The sequence below is a fragment of the Paramisgurnus dabryanus genome, chromosome 13 (assembly GCF_030506205.2).
Source record: "Paramisgurnus dabryanus chromosome 13, PD_genome_1.1, whole genome shotgun sequence".
NCBI classification, from domain to species: Eukaryota; Metazoa; Chordata; class Actinopteri; order Cypriniformes; family Cobitidae; genus Paramisgurnus; species Paramisgurnus dabryanus.
In genome coordinates, this window is record NC_133349.1 from 26,179,611 (window position 1) to 26,201,211 (window position 21,601).

The following is a 21,601-nucleotide window of genomic DNA, read 5'->3' on the forward strand; positions in this document are numbered from 1 at the left end:
ATATCATTTTGGGGACAAATGTGGGCAAAATTATTTTGATTTATTTTTTTAAAATACTTCCCTTGAGTGGTACGAGACTTGGCTACTGTTTCTAAGTTTGCCACCTGAACACACACACACACACACACACACAGAGAAAATGACTGGATTCTACAATGTTAGGGCCGGTTCACATATCGCATCTTTTGCGCACTCAAGTTAGTTTTTTCCAAATGTAGGCACGCGAACGGAAGAGATTACAATTTTGTTTGATTCCATGATGTATGTTACTGAACATGAGTATTTCTTTATATTCTATTTATCTTTATTAAGATCAGATTCTGAAGGTAAAATTACAATAATAAGGTGACTTGACTTGGACTTGACCTACTACAGGATTTGACTTGCCTTGACTTGACATAGCCTGTGACTCGACTTGACTTGCCCAAGAAAAAAAATACTTGGGACTTACTTGAGACTTGAAGGTTCAGACTTGAGACTTACTTGAGACCTGCACATGTGTGACTTGGTCCCATCTCTGACTGCAGGTCATGTGACGTGTTAAAATGGCAAGTGGAAAGGAAGTCTGCCCAGAGTTGGAGGATGCGCCACCATCGTATAAGTTTGGTGTGTGAAATTTTTTTTTATTTCATGTTACCTATGATGACAGCGGAAATAAAACAATAGATAGAACTGCAGTAAAACGAAAATCACAAATTTGGAAAAAAAACTTTGTTTCTCATTTTCTCGAATCTTGTGATGCCCACTTGTGTCAATGATTTCCGTGAAGGGTCACATATATATATAATGTGTGTGTGTAAGTGTTGTTGTTTTTGTTTCTTTTGTGTTCGAACAGCCACAGGAGACAGCCTTCTCTCTGCCCATTTATCTAATCTGAGGTACTGAACACAATGTTTCACATCTTTTTTTGACTTTTGCTGCGAACACACGGTGAACAACGCTATTTTTAGCATTTCATTGATAAAACTAAAGCGTCTGATTTCCGTGTAGTTTCATTTTGCTATTGTGTGAAAGTTGTGCGATCTTATTTCATAAATTGCCCCTCAAAGTAATCAGGACAGAAGTGGTGAAAAGTGGACATAAGAGACGGATTTAAGTATTACAGGTGTAAACGTTATGTTTCTCTCTCATCTACATATACTCTGCAGTATTTAAACAGCCTCTCAGTGATAAATCTTAGAGCTACACTGAAGTTGGCAGTTTGATAAATGCAAGTTATCTTTGTGCGCTAAAAGGCACATAAGTTCATGTAGATGGCAATACACGTTCTCTTTTTTGCCAAATAAATGTAAAGCATGTTAAAATCAGCAATGTCTTCCCTCTTACTACTCAATTATAGTAACATGAGTGAATGTAATTTGTTACTTTCCACCTATGGATTCCTGTAGTCAATACAGATCTGTACCTGGCCATTCTTCTTCCTGACTACAACGATTGGAGAGGAGAATGGAGACTTAGCTGGGATAATTATAGTGTTCAGACTCATTTGAGACCACAACTGGTAGTTTGCCTGGTTGATCAATGACATATGGCTTTACTAGCAGCCCTGCAGGCAGAGAAGATGATGAAGGGAACTCCCTGATAGCAGACCTCTCACTATGAAACTCTCACACAGAAAATTTTCTGTCTCTGCCTTGCATCCTCACCAGCCCGATGTTACTGCCAAGACTCTGTTCTTTTCTCAGTTGAAGTATTTTCAGCACTGTTCTGTAGCCGTTTGGAACAGGGTGGTAGCTTGCTGAACTTTTCTCTCTGCACATACCATATACTACATCAAGTGTGTTTGTACCTGACATCAAGTACCTTGAAGTCCCACTGTCTGGAAAAACCAAGGCCAGTGGTAGGGTTTCATATTCAGCTCCAAGGAACTGTTTTGGGGAGGTGATTGTGACATATCCAAGATAGGGCACAGATTGACCATTGGTCCCTTCAACTTCCGTAAGGTTATAGAGTGGTTTGATCTGTTGCTCCTGTAGGTATTCGTCATAGAATGACTGTGACTGTGATTACTTGTGAACCTGTGTCAAGGAGTCAGGTGAAGTGTTTGCCTTGGATGGTAACTTGGCCTGTGCTTTGCGTGCCTATACGTTTTTTTTTTTGGAACTCTAAAGGTTTTTTTTCTAACATTAGATCAGGTTCAGGACAGCACTGCACTTGGATTTGGTATCACTTTTCCTTAGCAAGGCGTTGGTGAGCTGTTTCAGCCTCAGTTTGCCCTGCAACTGAGACTCCATCTAAAAATCCCTAGTGTCTGTTCTTTAGCCTCCCAGAGGCTATTTTATCATTGAGAAGAGTGGGGTTTGCATCGTTGCTGCAAGCTGAGGAAATGTGACCATCTTTGCCGCAACTGAAACAATACCAGGGCCTCGGCTGGGTGCTTGTCTTTGAACTGGTAGGTTTCCTGCGTAGTGCTCTAGGGTCAAGTTTAGATGCTGGCTCACCAGATTGATGCTCAGGGTTTCCCTTGTTCTTTGGGGTCTTCTTGGCTCTCTTAGACATCAGCATGGTATGTTGACAAGTTGTATACACAAGCACTCTGAGAACTTGCCATAGCCCGCTGCTGGTGTGTGTAAAGGTGCTTCTTAATACATGTAGCTTTAGCTGCCTGCTTAGCATCTTCAGTGAAGATTAATAACAGGATCTCTGAAAATGCTGTTGGCATATTTATTTTCTTCAAGGTTGAGATCAGAGGGCAAAGGGTTGTCCCAACACCCAAGACAAAACTGTTTAAGAATTTTTCTATCTGCTTCTCTGGAAAAGTGCCTGTGATAAGAGAGGTACTTATTATTTTTTTAAATATCAGTTTCTTGTGCCTGGTTTTACATTAAAAGCATGAAGACTTTCCTTACGGATGCTATAATGTACTTCAAGTTGTGTTTTCCGCCACATACATTCAGCTTTTCTGCATGTTCTTTTCATGCTCTGTACTGCTGTTGTGTTTCTTCAATGTGTTAACCAATAATGAATAGTTAACGAGGAGACAAGAGGGTAGTAACACAAATGAGACACAGCAGCACAAAGCCCAAACAAAGGCCATGTGCTGCCACACAAAACATGCCACATGACTATGAACAACTATTAATAACTATGACAAGACACCAGGATCATGACAATACCCCCCCCCCCCGCCACCTTAAAGAGACGGCCTAGGTCAGGGGTCTTCAACTACTCTTCTTCGGGGGCCAGATTTTAAAATTGTAAATATGACGCGGGCCAAACTTTTACCCCTATTTTTACTTTTTATATATTTTTTAATTTTACCATTAAAAAAATTAACACTTTCCCTTTTCCCTGGCTGGAGAGACAATAGGGCTTATTAACATCTCATTTAGCTAAGCCATATCCCCTGTAAAGCCGTTTTGAGATACAGATGTTCTAGCACCATATGTAGTATTTTATTACAGAAGTCCGAATGACAACATGCAAAAATAAACAGGACACTCCAGGAAACCAGTCTGTTTCAGATGTGTGAATCATCCAATGATTTTTGTCCACAAATAATCCGTGAAATATAGACATATAGTCTATTGTTTACATCAGATTTTGCATGAACTTCTGGTAATACAATATAATATACAATCTGAGGACTATTTACATGTTAACATGTAAGGGTATATCGGATTACACTCCGGTATTTACGTTCCGTTAAACACATGAACCCGCCTTCAAAGTTTGTATTTAAAATAGGGAGGTAGTATAATAGATAATCCAAACAGCGCCGTCGAGAACGTGACATCCTTTAGAGATGTTACCAATCGCTCGCTCGTTCCTCCATCAGCCAATGACTTCATGGAAAATATTGATAGACAAAACATGTAGCCAAATATATTAAGAATTCAACGATCTCTGTTTAACTTATATGAGTTTGACTTCATGCTGCGCTGCAAGACGTCAAAGTACCACAAGAGCGAGTTGAAATTAAACTACTCCGTAAGATTTCTTGAAAAGCTCTCGTGGTACTTTGACATCATCCGACTACGGCGCCCCATAAAGTCAGTGATGCGGCTGATGTACGATGCGGCTGACTGTTATTTGTTTCGCCCCAGCTTCTTTTAGTTTCTTTTGTTTTGTGCGCCCAAGCTTCGTTTACAGTCTGGGGAGACGCACGCTATAAGTTTGAAAAAAAAAACCCTAAGCAAACATGTCTGAGGAACAGGGCAGCCGCATCACTAAAGTCTTGTGACTTCACGCTCGAGCCGGAAGAGAAGACAATGCTGAATAAAGTCGTAATTCTTGTTATTTTTGGACCAAACTGTATTTTCAATGCTTTAACACATTCTTACTGACCCACTGATGTCACATGGACTACTTTGATGATGTTTTTATTACCTTTCTGGACATGGAAACCGTACATAGATTTTTAATGGAGGAGACTGAAAGCTCTCGGACTAAATCTAATGTTAAAACATCTTAAACTGTGTTCTGAAGATGAACGGAGGTCTTCCGAGTTTAGAACGACATAAGGGTGAGTCATTAATTTCATTATTTTGAGTTTTGGGCGAACTATCCTAATTCAGTAGTCACGCTGTTCCCTTTAGGGGCGCAGGCGAAAACACAAGCTTATCCAGTATGTAACACACAGACAATGACGCCCCCCGCTGCATGCTAGAATCTCCAGAAAAACAAGCCGATTTTAACCACAAAATGTACGCTTTTAAACATACATAAACTGCTATCTCAAACATGGAGAGGCTTCTACGTGATCTCAACTAACAGATTCTGCAATAAAACGAAAATCACAAATTTGGAAAAAAAACTTTGTTTCTCATTTTCTCGAATCTTGTGATGCCCACTTGTGTCACTGATTTCCGTAAAGGGTCACATATATATATAATGTGTGTGTGTGTAAGTGTTGTTGTTTTTGTTTCTTTTGTTTAAGTATATAAAAAAACATATTAAAAAACATGCATTTAAAAAAAGCACACTTCTTGTATCTCTGCCCTTGCCAAAATGTGACCAGTCAAGGAAAGTAGGGACACAAGTCGGATCTGGGCATTTTGAGTTATTAACAGATTCTGAAAGTGCCGTTTCTAAGCTTTCCAACGATGTGTAACACATGGAAATCTGTTAAGATTTGGAGAAGTTGTGGCCATTTGAATATAGTAACTCAGAAATACTCAAACCGAGAAAATCGAGACGAAAGGGACTCTTCTTTCCAGCTGGGGGAGACAATAGGGCTCATTTACATCTCATTTAGCTAAGCCATACCCCCTGTAAAGCCGTTTTGAGATGTTCTAGCATCATATGTAGTATTTTATGACCAAATGACAACATGCAAAAATAAACATGACTCTTTTTACCTTTGTGGGGATCACAAGTCGAATCTAGTCTGTTTTAGATTATCCAATGACCATTTTTCTCCACAAATGCGTATAATCCGTGAAATATAGATTGTTTACATCAGATTTCGCATGAATGTCTGGTAATACAATATAATATACAATCTGAAGACTATTTAAATCGTAACATGTAAGGGTATATGAGCTTACACTCCGTTATGCACATGAACCCGCCTTCAAAGTTTGTATTCAAAATAGGGAAGTAGTATAATAGATCATCCAAACAGCGCCTTCGAAAACGTGACATCCTTTAGAGATGTTACCAATGGCTCGCTCGTTCCTCCATCAGCCAATGACTTCATGGAAAATATTGATAGACAAAACATGTAGCCAATTATATGAAGAGTAGAACGATATCTGTGTAACTTCTGTGTGTTTGGACTCATGCTGCGCTGCAAGAACTGATATACAGATGACGTCAAAGTACCGCGAGAGCGAGTCGAAATTAAACTACTCCGTAAGATTTCTTGAAGAGCTCTCGCGGTACTTTGACGTCATCCGACTGCGGCGCCGCATAAAGTCAGTGACGCGGCTGACGTACGATGCGGCTGACTGTTATTTGTTCCGCCCCAGCTTCTTTTATTTTTCTTTTGTTTTGTGCGCCCGAGCTTTACAGTCTGGGGAGACGCAGGCTATAAGTTTGAAAAAAAAAAACTTAGCAAACATGTCTGAGGAACAGGGCAGCGCGTCACTACAGTCACTTGACTTCACGCTCGAGCCGGAAGAGAAGACAATGCTGAATAAAGTCGTAATTCTGCTATTTTTGGACCAAACTGTATTTTCGATGCATCAACACAATCTTACTGACCCACTGATGTCACATGGGCTACTTTGATGATGTTTTTATTAACTTTCTGGACATGGGAACCATACATAGATTTTCAATGAAGGGGAAAGCTCTCGGACTAAATCTAACGATAAAACATCTTAAACTGTGTTCCGAAGATGAACGGAGGTCTTCCGAGTTTAGAACGACATAAGGGTGAGTCATTAATTACATTATTTTCATTTTTGGGCGAACTATCCTTATTTAGTAGTCACGCTGTTCCCTTTGGGGGCGGAGGCGAAAACAAAAGCTTATACAGTATGTAAATATACACACAGACAATGACGCCCCCCGCTGCACGCTAGAATCTCCGGAAAAACAAGCCTATTTCAAACGCAAAATGTACGCTTTTAAAAACTGCTATCTCAAACATGGAGAGGCTTCTTCGTGATCTCAACTAACAGATTCTGCAATAAAACGAAAATCACAAATTTTGAAAAAAAAACTTTGTTTCTCATTTTCTCGAAACTTGTGCTGCCGACTTGAGTCCCTGGTTTCCGTGACGGGTCCCAAATAGCCGTTCCTGAGCAATTTCAGGAAACTTAGGCTCAGCCAACTTGGTCGAGACAGGAAGCTCAGGGGTCTCAAATTCAGACCTTTCAGCCAAAACAAGAAGTGCAGGAGACTCAGGTTCATAGACTTGAGAGACCTTTTGTGGAACCAAGAAGCAACAGGCAGACAACACACACCACAAAGCCATGGCAAATACAGGAAACAGAGAAGTCAATGGACATACCTCAAGCATCATCTATTCCATGGAACTGGAAACCATAGGAGTAGGAAGACCAGCCTTCCGTACAGACACTAATGGAGCATCTGCCTAACTAGACATCAATTGCTGGGTCCTTGCAGAAGAGAACAGAAGAGTCTGGTGAGACAGCCCTCTTGTAAGGTGGCTCTGGTGTGGCAGCAGCCATCTTAAAGGGGGGGTTTAATGGTATTTCAAGCATTCTGACTTATTAACACAGTTATAGAGTTGTTTCCTCATGCTAAATGTAGGCAAAGTGTCAAAAATGCAGTTGGGCGTGTTTCAGAGTATTTCTGTGCCGAATGCACTTCGCCAGGGTTCGTACAAGTTTCGGCTAATTTTTTTCGATTACGGTTCTAACTGACGTTTCAGGGGTTTTCGATACGTATCACTTCTTTATATGGGCTTCCGCCGGAAAACTTCCCCTGGAAAACCCCGCCCAGCCGTCAGTCAGCGGGAGACGCTAGAGCTTGCTAACAGCTTATCACGCCACTCAGCTTTGTTTAATTTCAAAAGTCAACAATGGCACAACAAGAAGTGTGTTTTTGGATGTAAGGAGAAGACATCCAGCCTTATGGAAACAATGGATATAGTTTATTATCCGGATTAGCAGCGGAGTTTTGCGTGTGTGTGTTTGATGCGGTGGATTTTCATGACGAGTTACACGCGGTAAGTAAGACTTCTGTATTATGTTGGAAATAGGCGCGTGTATATTATATAAATGACACGAACATGTAGTGAATCATAAGTTAAAACAGTGTTGTATAGTGTTGCATGACTCGTACTCGCTCCTCCCGTGTTATAACTCCTCCTTCTTCATTTTTTCGTACGTTATCGGAAAGATTCGGTAAAGCTAATCTTTCTTTTATAAATCTGATTAAACTAAAGACTCTTCAGAGATATAAAGGATGTCATACTACTCCATAGGTACTCCAGATTAATATCAGAAATGCAGAAACAGCGTGTGTTACGTGAGCTTTAAGAACAGGTAAAGGCATGACAACGGCCCTCTTGAGAACAGGAATCTGTATGGCAGTGGCCATCTTGAAAACAGGGAGAGGTATGACAATGGCACTCTCAAAAACTGGTGCAGACATGGAGACAGCCACCTTGGGAACAGATGCGGCTTGGTGGTGACCATATTGAGAACGGGTGCAAGCATGAAAACGACCCTCTTAAGAACAGGTCCCTCTATGGCAGTGGCCATCCTGAAAACAGGGACATGTATGACAGCGGCAGTCTCAAAAACTGGTGTAGACATGGAGACTGCCATCTTGGGAACAGATGCAGGCTTGGCAACGGCCATCTTGAGAACAGGAGTAGACATGACTGGCTTCGTAGAGAAGGGAGTTCATTCTGCTGAATTCCTGTTCCAATTTGTCCTTGTAAGCAAGTTTTGCCTTTTTGATTTCATTTTTTACAGAGCGATTAATGTCTCTCAATGATAACCAGTCTTTGTGCTTAAATGCTCGTTGTTTTCTCCTTAAGTTCGAGTTGTATCTGGTTGGCCATCCATGGTCTACAGTTGGGATATTTTTTACAGTTTTCATTGGAATGGTGGTTGTCACACAAAACTTTTTTTTTTTTTTTTTTTTTTTTTTTTTTCTGACAGTGTATTAAAAGCATATTGGGAAAAATGTGCACATGTTTCAGTGCAGAAACACTAGACAAATTCTGACACCTTCTTGACTCAATAATAACTGTTTTAGAAAAAAGTCCTGGACACTAAAGAGGATCTGTGAAAACTATTATCTGTAAACTTGACAACAAACTTACCAAAAACCTCAAAACTGCTACCTCAAAATAACTTCAAAGTAATAGTTTAGCTAAAAACAGCAATGACTGTACAACAATTTATGTGTGCTAATATCTAATCACAAGTTCTTTTTTTTTTTTTTTTCTTTTTTTTTTTTTCTTTCTTTTTATTGAGCGAACAGAAAGGGAAAAAGTAAACAACATCTCCATTCACAAATACAATGTATCCCTTTACCACTCCCCTCCTCTTATTTTTAACTTTTAAACATATATGCATATGTACATGGACACATATACATAGAAAAAAAAAAAACACTGATAAGAAAGTCGGCAAAAATATTTGAATATAAACAAAGTATCGTGTATTAAACAAAGAACAACCCCCCACCCAATCCCTGGCTCAGCTCACCTCGACCAACACACATATTACTGGTTATTAATGCAATACAAACAGTAAAAGAATAACAGGCACACATTTAATTGGGTAGTGACACTAAATTAGTGAAATAGGAAATAAAAGATTGCCATTTATGGAAAAATTTGACTGTACATCCTCTCATCGTGTATTTAATTTTCTCAAGTTTTAAAAAATACATGACGTCTCTGAGCCAACGGGAGATAGAAGGATATTTAACAGATTTCCAATGTAATAATAATAAGCGTCTTGCTAGTAAGGATGTGAAAGCTATGATGTCCTTTTGTTTAGGATTAAGTACAAGTGAGGGGTCAGGAATCCCAAATATAGCAATCAGAGGGCAAGGCTGAAGATTTACCCCAAGAACAGAGGACATAATATTAAAATAACCCACCCAGAAATCCTTCAAGTCAGGACAAAAAAAAAACATGTGGCTAAGATGACAAGGAGAACCATGACATTTATCACATTTATCTTCCACTTCCGGATATATTTCAGACAGTCTAAGCTTAGAAAAATGTACCCTATGTAAGACCTTAAATTGAATAAGTCCAAGACGAGCACAAGAGGTGGTAGAATGTATCCTTTCTATGGCCTGCTCCCAGGACTCATCATATATTTGTATTCCCAATTCCCTTTCCCAAGTACACTTAAGTTTGTCATTTGAGTAATCGCTAAGAGCTAAGATAATGTCATACAACTTTGAAATGATTCCTCTGTGATGAGGGACAAATGAAAGCATGGCTTCCCACTGATGTTTTAGAGGCAAAGAGGGGAAATTAGGGAAACACTTAGCCACAAAGCTACGAGTTTGGAAGTAGCGGAACATATGAGTAATAGGGAGTTCGTAGCGAGATGACAAATTGGTAAAACTATCAAATACACCATCTACATATAAATCTCTAAATTGTGTAATACCCTTGTCATACCACTGTGAAAAAGTTGAGTCCAAAAGTGAAGGAGGAAATAAATGGTTCTTATACACAGGGCCCAATGAAGATGCATTTACAAATTTAAAGTGTCGTCTAAATTGATACCAGATTTTGATTGTGTTAAGAACTACTTGATTATCAGTATATAGAGAAGGTTTTATAGGTAAAGAGGAATAGAGTAGAGCAGGTATAGAAGATCCCCTACAAGATGAAATTTCTAATTTACACCAAGAGGATCCAGGGGATTTTAACCAGTAGCAAAGTTTGTGGATGTGAGCCGCCCAATAGTAGGTTAAAAAATTAGGTAATGCAAGTCCTCCACTAAATCTGCATCTCTGCAGTAGAGTTTTACGAACTCTAGGTGTTTTCCCACCCCAAATAAAAGAACAAATTATCTTATCAAGCGAGTCGAAAAAACTTTTTGGTAGAAATAGAGGAATTGACTGAAATAAAAAAAGAAATTTTGGTAAAATATTCATTTTAACAACATTGATCTTCCCAATTAATGAAAGAGGGAGGTTACCCCACCTTTGAATATCGGATGTAATCTTTGAGATAAGGGGAGTAAAATTTGCAGATGCAAGACTGGATAAAGAACGAGTCACGTTAACACCTAGGTATGTGAACCCTGATGGACTCAAACGAAATGGGAAATCTGATTGTTGCATAAGACATGCTGCAGTATTAATGGGAAAACACTCACTTTTCCCCAAATTTAATTTATAACCTGAAAAAGAACTGAAGTTCTCCAGAATACTTAAAACAGCAGGGATAGAAATTATAGGATCAGTTACATACAATAACAAATCATCGGCGTACAAAGATAATTTATATTCAGTTCCATTACGGGTGATTCCTTTGAAAAAAGGGGAAGATCTTAAAGTAATAGACAGAGGCTCAATAGCAATAGCAAAGAGCAAAGGTGATAAAGGGCAACCTTGGCGAGTTCCCCGTCCAAGGGCAAAATAATCAGAATAAACATCATTCGTATGAACACTGGCCTTAGGGGAAGAATAAAGGAGGCGAATCCAAGAAATAAATTTTTCACCAAATCCAAATTTTTTTAAAACTGCAAATAAGTACTCCCACTCTACCCTATCAAACGCCTTTTCTGCATCTAAAGAGATCACAAGCTCGGGAAGTTTAGCTGAGTGTTTTGAGTAAATTATATTTAGAAGTGTACGGGTATTAAAAAACAATTGACGTCCCTTTATAAAACCATTTTGCTCTTCAGATATAATATGAGGAAGCACATTCTCTAAACGGGACGCAATTACTTTAGCCAATACCTTAACGTCGACATTAAGCAAAGACAATGGTCTGTAAGACCCACAGGAGGTCGAATCTTTGTCCTTTTTAAGAAGGAGAGCGATAGTGGCTTGTGTCAAGGTTGGTGGTAATGCACCACTTTCCAGGGATTCATTGAAGACAGATAAAAGTAACGGTGCCAGTTTGGCAATAAATTTTTAAAAAAATTCTATCGGAAACCCATCGGGACCTGGGGCTTTTTTAGATTGCATAGCATTAATTGCATTTAATATTTCTTCAAGAGAGAGTGGAGAGTCCATTTGCGTGGCAGTATTAGTATCAATGACAGGATTCGAAAGATTCTGAAGAAATGTATTCATTTTAGTATTATCTGTAGGAAATTCAGATTTATATAATAAAGAGTAAAATGATTTAAAAGTAGCATTAATTTCCAAGGGATCTGTAGTAATAGTATCATTAGTGTTTTTAATAGCAGGTATCAGACGGGAAGTAGCCTGTCGACGTAACTGATGTGCCAGTAAACGACTAGCCTTGTCGCCATGTTCGTAGTATGAGCCACGGCTACATAGTAGCAAGCGCTCTGCCTCTTTAGTTGAAATGAGATCGAATTCTGCTTGCAAATCAAGGCGCTGCTTAAGTAGTTCCGGAGAAGGGTTCAGTGCATATCTTTGATCAAGGTTACTAATTAAAGATGTAAGTGCATTAAGCCTGGCATTAATCTTTTTATTGGTAAGAGCAGAGTAAGAAATAATTTGACCTCTCAGGTAACATTTAAGTGTCTCCCATAACAATGAATATGAAGAAGAGTCATTGTGATTGAAAAATAAGAACTCCTCAATAGAATTTGAAATGAATTCACAGAATTCATTGTCTGCCAGAAGGAGAGAGTTAAATCTCCAAAGGGGTGGGCTACGCTTATAGGTAGAAAGTTGAATATCTAATAATAAAGGTGAATGGACGTGAGTTTGGAAGCTCTTGCCGATTTCGGTTAATATCGTAATTATTTGCGCTTTTGCGACATATTTTGTATAATCTTACTCCGCAGTATATTTTTTTTCTTTGCTTAGAAGTCTAACTCCAACTGCGTAAGATGGCTGGAAAGAACTCTAAAACTCGTAAAACTATTCAGACACAACTGCGGCCCAGTACTCAAATTGCGACCACACCCTCAAGTGGGTCATCTGTTGCCTCTGAGGTCGAGGCCGCCCCGACGCACGCTAACCTGGATATCGCTGCACTCAAGCTTGAGTTGTTGGCCTCGGTGAGGAAAGATATTGCCGATATTTTTAAAAAGGAGCTTAAGGATACACTCGGCGATGTTTTGCCTACTATTAAGCACGACCTGCAAGCGGTGAAATCTCAGCTGGCGAATGATAAAGCAGCTACCGATGCTACCATGTCCAAGCTAAAAGGTACGGTCGGTGAGATGGAGCACGCACTCACCGAATGCTCCGATGACATCGCCGGGATGAAAACTACTATCGAGCGCCTCACAGCTAACGTAGCCAGGTTGGAAAATAAATGTGAAGACTTGGAGTCCAGATCACGGCGTAATAACATTAGGATAGTGGGAGTACCCGAGGGTCCTGACACCTGTACTACTGCTGCTGTAGCCGCCTTACTGAAGGAAGCGTTCACTCTGGAAAAGGAGCCGCTTTTGGACCGGTCCCACCGGACCCTCCAACCCAAACCCAAGCCCGGTGATCGTCCACGAGTCATTGTGTGCAGATTTCATTATCACAGTGACTGTGTTGACATTTTGCGCCGCGCTAGAGAGCTCCGACAGATTAAAGTCAGAGGTATGAACATCTCACTGTTCCCTGACCTCACTGCCAAGATAGCTCGGGCTCGGGCTGCGTTTAACGAGGTCAGACGCCAACTCCGGAGCATTGACGGTGTTCGATACGGTCTGTTTTATCCAGCGCGACTTCGCATCACTTACAACGGGGTTGAGAAGGACTTCGTTTCTGCGGAGGAAGCCAGTGATTTTGTTAAAACTTTGGTTCCTGGTTGAGCCTCGATAGCTTTTCGGATCTGTCTTTTATTATAGAGGTTGTAAATTCACTTAGTTCTTTATTTGTTCAGTATTAAGCGGTTTTCTGGCCTGCTGCACTTTTTTTTCCTTTTGCTTCAGGCTTAATAGGTTTCACCATTGCTTGGTTATAGCAGGTCTAATCCGGACTACCTCATTTTATGTTTTCTGCATCTATTTGCACAGGTCTGAGTGCCTATTGTTAATTGTTACATCTTTATTTTCATGTGTTTTATTGTATTCACGCGCATATGCTTAGTGTCCAGATCGGCAAGAGTTTTTTTTTCCTTTCTCTTTTTCCTTCTTGTGTTTGTTCTGCATGGTCTCCGGGTTGTTCAAAGCTATTTTGAACAACTTTTTGTTTATGTGGGAAACACTGCTGTCTCCTTTGTTCTTTGGTTATATGGGGACTTTGGGTGTATTTATGTTAAGGGGTTTGTTGGGAGGGGAGGGTGTCCCACCTCGGCTCTATTTGACCATTTTCAAAAAAAAAAAAGTGTTTTATTCAAATGGTTAATGGCAATATAGATCCCAGCATTGCTGGGTCAGGCACACCACTCAGATTCATCAGTTGGAATATCAGAGGTATGGGTAATCCTGTTAAGAGATCTAAGGTTTTTACTCACTTGAAACGTTTAAACTCTGATTTAGTATTTTTGCAGGAGACTCACCTCCGTGTCAAAGATCATTGTAGGTTACATTGCCTTTGGGTTGGTCAAATATTCCATTCAAACTTTAATTCTAAAGCTAGGGGAGTCGCCATTTTAATAAACAAAAGAGTTCAGTTTTCATCTACCGATGTTATTGCTGATAGGAATGGCAGATATCTCATGGTTGCTGGTACCCTGATGCAAAAAAAGGTTCTGTTGGTAAATGTATATGCCCCAAACTTCGATGATGTTGAATTCGCTAATAGATTGCTGAGTAACATCCCCTTCTTGAATACACATCTGCTGATCCTCGGTGGGGATCTAAATTGTGTTCTTGACCCAATCTTAGACCGGTCTAATCCTCGAAATCTGACTCAATCTGCTATGTCTAAAATATTCTTGGATTTTATGAAACAGAATGGTCTTATTGATCCATGGAGATCTCGTAACCCCTCTGTTAAAAAATTTTCTTTCTTTTCCCAGGTACACCATTCATATTCTAGGATTGATTACTTTTTTATTGACAGTACACTTAATCCATGCGTTAATTTTTCAGACTATTTAGGTATTGTTATATCCGACACAAAACTTTATATAATCAGTTATATATCTCAGTTTTAATATCCAGGTCGCCATCAAAAATGCTCCAGTCTGTGCATGCAAACGACCCCTGGAGTTGCACAATTGTGTCCTCTGACCACTGTGTGATGCTGTATTGGGCTGGTTTTTCCCTCTTCAGCAGTTGTCTATATTGTGGAAGCAAGAAGACAACGTTGTGGTCCGTGGAGCCTAATGGAGGCTGCACACGAGCAGTATACGCATTGTTTATGTTCCCATAACACAAATCCAACACCCTATGTTTCCTTGTATAAGAAATTCACATACTGTTTAAAGGATGGGAGAACGCCATCCAGCCTGCCTTTCAATGCATTTTGAGTTGAAAAGGATAAATTCTGCTTGTGAAAACAATTAATGCAGTGTATTTTTTTTCACATTTCGCACCCATGCAGTGCATGTTCAGAAGTTAAAATAAACATTGCCTTGATGTAGGCTACACACAGCACTGTTTATTTTATTTACTTATTTATTTATTTTTTACCAAATTTCAAAGCCTCACCCACCCGCCTTCCGCTGATTGAAGATGCTCTGCTGATGCGAGCCGTGAGAAAGCCCTTGTCCATTGTAGAAAGGATACTGATCCATCCAATGCAACAAATATATTTAATGGCTAATGTATATACGGCATACGCTGAGTTTCATTCTTTTATGATTAGATGCACCCTAGTTCACGGGGAATGCAATTGGACGTGACGCGCCATTACCTCCGTGTCACAGTCATAATATTGTCTACTACATTTGCTTTTTATTTATTAAATACATGCAATTAGTTGATGCAATGTTTACTAAAATTAAGATACAATGTATACAAAAAAATTCATTTTAACCCCTTTGGGGTCTAAGGGGTTTTTAGGGCCCAGGGGACGTTTTGACAAGCACTGACATTTGTGCTTTTTCAGTTGCTTAAAAACATATTAATGGTAAAAGTCTCATAACACTGTGTTCAGCACAAACTGGGCTACAATATTATATGATAAACATGTATGTACATGTTTGTATTTTTGAGAGAAAAATGTTTATGTGTGGTTTTTGAAAAAGCTACATTTTTAAGTCACCGATATAAGTCCACAAACTAATTCTAAACATGTTTTCCCAAGACTTTTGAATCATTCGGCCTGCACACACACACACACACACACACACACACACACACACATACACACACACACACACACACACACACACACACACACACACACACACATATATACACACATATATACACACACACACACACTTATATTATATTCAAATATTTTCTATTAATTTCACAAATATACCTTTAAAAACAATAGTAATCATGGTAAAGGTACTGTTTGGCCATCGTAAAAATTAACAAGGGGTTGGTGTTTGGTTGGCCAGCGAGAGTTTTACTTTTGTGCAGTAAAAAGCTCAGAAAAAGAAATGCCTATCGTTGTCTGGACTCTTATTTTTGTGTTTTTGTAATCATTATAGTAAAAACACAACAAGGGACAAGCGAGATCAACTTATCAATGTTTGTTTACAGCCGCCGCCATTGCTCCCACATGTGTTGATCATGAATGCAGTACAAAGGAATGTGTGCATATGCGAGTGATCCTGTATTTAATAAACTTGCTGTGCAGAGATATACGCTTTGCAAGTAAAGATGTACTGTTTGCAATCTCTTATTTTATAGGAATACCAAAAAGCATGTCAAATTTCCTGAATCGTGTGTTTGTGTATGTGCGTGCCCGTCGTGTGTACTGTTTGACGAAAGGACAAAGAAAAGACTTGCGTCTGGAGATACTGACACTGTCATGTTTGGTGTACTCAGATAAAACAACACAGCATAACAAGGAATGGAGAGACTACATCGTAGATTATTTATCCATTGATTGCGGGAGGCACAAGTTATTCATATGGATGTCTGCTCGTTCACTTCATTGGCGATCTCATCTCATTACAGATAAACAAGTAACAGGAGAAAGACAGTACCTCTCCTAATTCTCATACAGTTTACACCGAATGACAATATATGTTTTCGATTTCACTTACATAAATTAAAAGCAGACATTCCAAGCATTATGTAGACATTTATCTTTAGTTTCTATGACAAATATACGTTAAGTTATAATTTTTCTGACGCGTCTCTGAAAGGACTTCACTGAGGGAGAGAGAACAAAACACGCATCATGTTTATTTTCTTAATTTTGTGAAAAGCACAACATTCTGATTTTATTGGGAATAGACAGAAAAAAACTAGATACTTTAATGTTTTAAAGGATGTATAAATGTCCAAAATCCAAAATCAGCAGAGTGATCTAAGTCTCTTTACGGAGTGATTGAAAAATAAAGAGTTAAAGAAAGGCTTTGTACAAAGCAAAACTCTATCTTTTGAAAAAAAAAATCATGTATCTCGAATATATTGCCCATCTTATGATCCTATCTTTTATCTTTAATTGTTTTTTAGTAAAAATGTTATACACATATACCAGTGGACAGTCCTCTGGATAAATTCGCCACTTTTGTGGATTGGGTGCTGGCATCCTGCTTCCCGCCAATCATCATGGAGGACGTTGCCAGTCCTACTCCCAAGCCAGAGACTGGCCTGCCACCACCCTGCATTGTGGAGCTAAGTTCCACTGCAGGCAGAGAGCTCGGAGCACCAGCAAACTGCAAGCCAGAGCAACCCCCGGAGCCCAGCCAAGTAGTCATGGGAGTACTGGTGGAGTTTGAGGGCTAAGAAGAGAGATCCCTGCCCACACTTCCACCCCTGAGGGTAAGCCATCACCGGTTCCTGGACATTTGTTAGACTGTGCTGATGAATTTCATTGTTCCCAGTCCCCGCTTGTACCGTCCAGCTCACCATCATCCCCATTGGTCCCATCCAGCTCTTCATTGTTGCCGCTGGTTCTGCCCAGCCGCCTTGTCTCCTCACTGGTCCCACCCAGCCTCCCTCTACCACCTCTACTGATGCTATCAGCCAGTCGGACAGCATTGGCTTCGCTGGGTCTGTTGAACCGAGGTATAACCATCTGCCAGCCATCTCAGGGGAGTTCCCCTGTCAAGATGCCTTGGTCCTCTGACCCAGTTGCATCGCCTCGGGTCATCACTTTCTTGTCCTTAATGGGTCCTGTCCCTCCACCAGCTCCGACAGGCTCCCTCATCCCTCCAGCTCCGCCCTGGTCCTTCATCGTCCCACTCTCCCCTCTGGACTCCAATCATCCAGTCCCACGTACTCTCTCTGTCCCCCCGGCTTGCTTAGGCTCTTCACGCCTCCGGATGTGGCCTGTGGGTTCAGTTGCTCTGGCTCCTCCGCAGATTTCCAAATCCCCTCTTCCATCTTGGTCGCCAGACCCATCGGCTTCACCCCGGCCCTACGGATCCTAGGCTCCCCCGGGCTCTCTGGCTGCTTGGCTCTGACCACCGTCGTCTGTCATTTGCTTCCCTTTGGCTGGTCTCTGGTGCACCACCAGGCACCTCCTGCTCCAGGCTCCTACCTGGTTCCTCCCATCCTCTGACTTTTTTGTTGTTCTTCGTCTCCCTCCATGTACTATAGAAACCATAACAGCAAGTCATGATTAAGAACATTTTGCATAATCTACACATTAGGTAAATAGTGTCTACTAACATATTTTACGGTCTGTATTGATTGTAGAATTTAAAAAAAGTATCATATGTGTGGCACAGGGGTGGGTGCAACCCACTCCACCAAAGCCATTAGGGAAAGTATTGACAGTCCTACTGTGACTGTGCTTATGTAACACTGGAGCAATTTGTTTCTGTTACCTGCAATATTGTACACTCTACAAACGAACAGTGGTTAATAGCACTAAAAGTGGTTCACTGGCTCTGTAACATAGGGGAACTATTTTAAGTGCTAAACAGCGCCTATGTAGAACCATATTGTGTTACATAGCCCCACAGCATGATGAACCTCGACCAAATTTTACAGTTTTTCTTGGAATGCTGTGTTCTTTTGCTGCCATGCATAATGTCTGTTGTTATGACCAAATAACTCAATCTTTGTTTTATCAGTCCACAGCACCTTATTCCAAAATGAAGAGGGCTTGTCCAAATATGTGTTTGCATACCTCAAGCAACTCCGTTTGTGGCGTGTGTGCAAAAAAGGCTTTTTTCGCATCACTCTACCAAACAGCTTCTCCTTGTGCAAAGTGTGCTGAATTGTTGAACGATGCGCAGTGACGCCATCTGCAGCAGGTTGATTTTGTAGGTCTTTGTAGGTGGTCTGTGGGCTGTTTTTGACTGTCCTCACCATCCTTCACCTTTGCCTCTCAATTATTTTACGTGGTCTGCCACTTCTGGCCTTAACAAGAATTGTGCCTGTGGTGTTTTATATCCTCACTCTGTTTCTCACAGTGGACACTGTCAGCTTATATCTCTGCAATAACTTTTTGTAGCCTTCCCATAAACCATAATGTTGAACAATCTTTGTTTTCAGGTCATTTGAAAGTTGTTTTGAGGCCTCCATGATTCCACTCTTCAGAGGAGAGTCAAAGAGAATAACAACTTGCAATTGGCCACCTTAAATACTAGAATGAAAATTCTTTGCCGAAACCGAAAAAAAAGGAAACCATGGCCGAAAACCGGAACAAATTATTATACCAATTATTAGTACAATTGCCTTTTATGGCTATCACTTTGTACTAACTTTACTAGGGGTGTGTGACGGATCACAAATCTCACAGTTCGGGTCACATTACAGTTTTTGAGGCACAGATCAGATTATTTTTTGGATCAGCAAAAAGCGGGTGCAAAAAAACTAATAACAAATAAAGAAATTGCAAACATTTATAAAAAAGAACAAAGTTGTACATTAATAAGGTCTGAAATTAGCATTAGGTACAGAAATCAAATTAAATGAATCATAACACTGTCTTTATTGTATAAATTAATATATTATTATTTTTAGAGCTATTTGTCTCTTTGTCAAGTAGGTTAATCTTTAAAGAGTAACTAAACCCCTGGTCAGAGCCTGACTCCACCCACTGGCAATATTTGAAAAATGCAAGAAAAGTGGGCAGATCCCAACGGAGATAGAGGGGACGAACTAAGCTCGTACCAAGTGTGTGGTGAGATCGTAACAAGGGCGTGGTGAGCTTGAAACTGCTAACGTCACGAGTGATTTTTTGGACCCAACATCCAATAGGAAAATTCAACTGCAATAGCCACCGTTCAACCTGAAGAGGGCAGCACTCAGACGTTTTTACACCATATATAGTAGTATTGAAACACTTTATATCTAAATGTCAAAAAACTTACTAAAATCAATGAACAGCACTAATAAAGCATCATTCTTACAGATCATTAACTAAAAAAAGTTGGTTAAGGGTTTAGTTACTCTTTAAGCACAGACTGGTTTCTGACTGTAATCTATACATACACTTAAGACATAAACAAATGTTTTTATTAGAAAAAGAATACTGTGAGATCATTTTGTTTATATGTGCTCTGTCAATAACAGAGAGATTTTATGTTCGCTTGTTTGTTTTTTTAAAAAGCGCCTCTCCCGTATGTGCACTATTGAGGGCACTTAAACGCGCGCGCACACAGAGACCGAGGGTGAATCCCAAACAGCGCAACATTCGCTCCACATAAAAACGTTACGTTTTTTTTTTCATTGCTTTATTCGCCAAATGTATGTTAATGGATTACAGTATGAGACACATTAGCACGACTCTCTCTAAAGTTTACACATCAAGAGTTCTGATCTTTGAAGGGCATACTGTGATGATCACATCTGATCACGTCAGAGAGCATGTGCCTCTGTGCGTAAAGAAAGCTGCTCATTTTAGCGCCTTTTTGCGGTTAAATACATCCACACCGCAGACATGTTGCTGCAGACGTGTGCAAACAGCTCGACCGTGAGTGAAACCTGCTTGGGCGGGAGGGGTGTGTCACGACTGATAACAGCTTGACCGTGAGTGAAACCCCAGCGCTAGCGCACGGACGGGAGGGGCAAGATTGACATTCATTTTGATTCACATTTTCGGCTGGATTTTTTATTTCAGCCCGAAACCGATAATGCCATTTTCGGCCAAAATTTCCGGCAACCGAAATTTCGGTGCACCCCTATTAAATACCTTCTTTCATGTTTGGATGCACCTGTCTATGACGTTCAAGGCTTAATGAGCTTACCAAACCAATTGTGTGTTCAAGTTAATCAGGACTAAGTAGTTACAGGTATTCAAATCAACAAAATTATAAGGGTGCCCAAATTTATGCACCTCTCTAATTTCGTTTTGATGCATATTGCACATTTTCTGTTAATCCAATAAACCTCATTTCACTACTGAAATATTACTGTTTCCTTAAGTTATTTGATAGATCAAAATGAAACTGCTAATCCAAACACCCAAAATAATTATAAATGAAAACCATGGAAATTGTCAGGGATGCCCAAACTTTGGCATATGACTGTAGGTGCTAGTACTAAAAATGGTTCCCCTATATGAGCTATTTAGCACTCTTTTTTTTTTGATGTTGATGAATCTTCTGTGGCCAGTGAAGGTGATAAATATGTGAGCAAGTGATTTCAGTGCTAGACTGACACATTTTTACATCCCGTGAGAATTGGTACCTCTCAGTCAAACATTATGCATGCATGAATGCTCAATTTGTACTTAATTGAAACTGTGTTTTAACTTTATCAGCCATTTCTTATAATCTCAACAACTGCACCCCTGAGAGCAAAATTAACAGCAGTCTTCTTAATAACACTAAAATAACAATTGCCTACTTAGATGAATGATCAAGTATTTTAATGCAGGATAATTAAAATACATTAATATCTAGTAGGATTGAATGTGGAACTAGCAGCTAAATTACTAAAATTAATCGGATTAATCTTAGCCTGGACATCTGGAGTGGGCTAGTTACAAAGAATAAATCTCCATAGTAACTTAATTTATCCTGCCTTCATGCAACTGATTCAGGGCTAAATTCAGCCAGGATAACTGTAAAATACCAGCTAAATCCCTTATCTTGCTTCTGATGCTTTCTAATGAGGTGCATTTTAAATAGGTCTGGAATCAA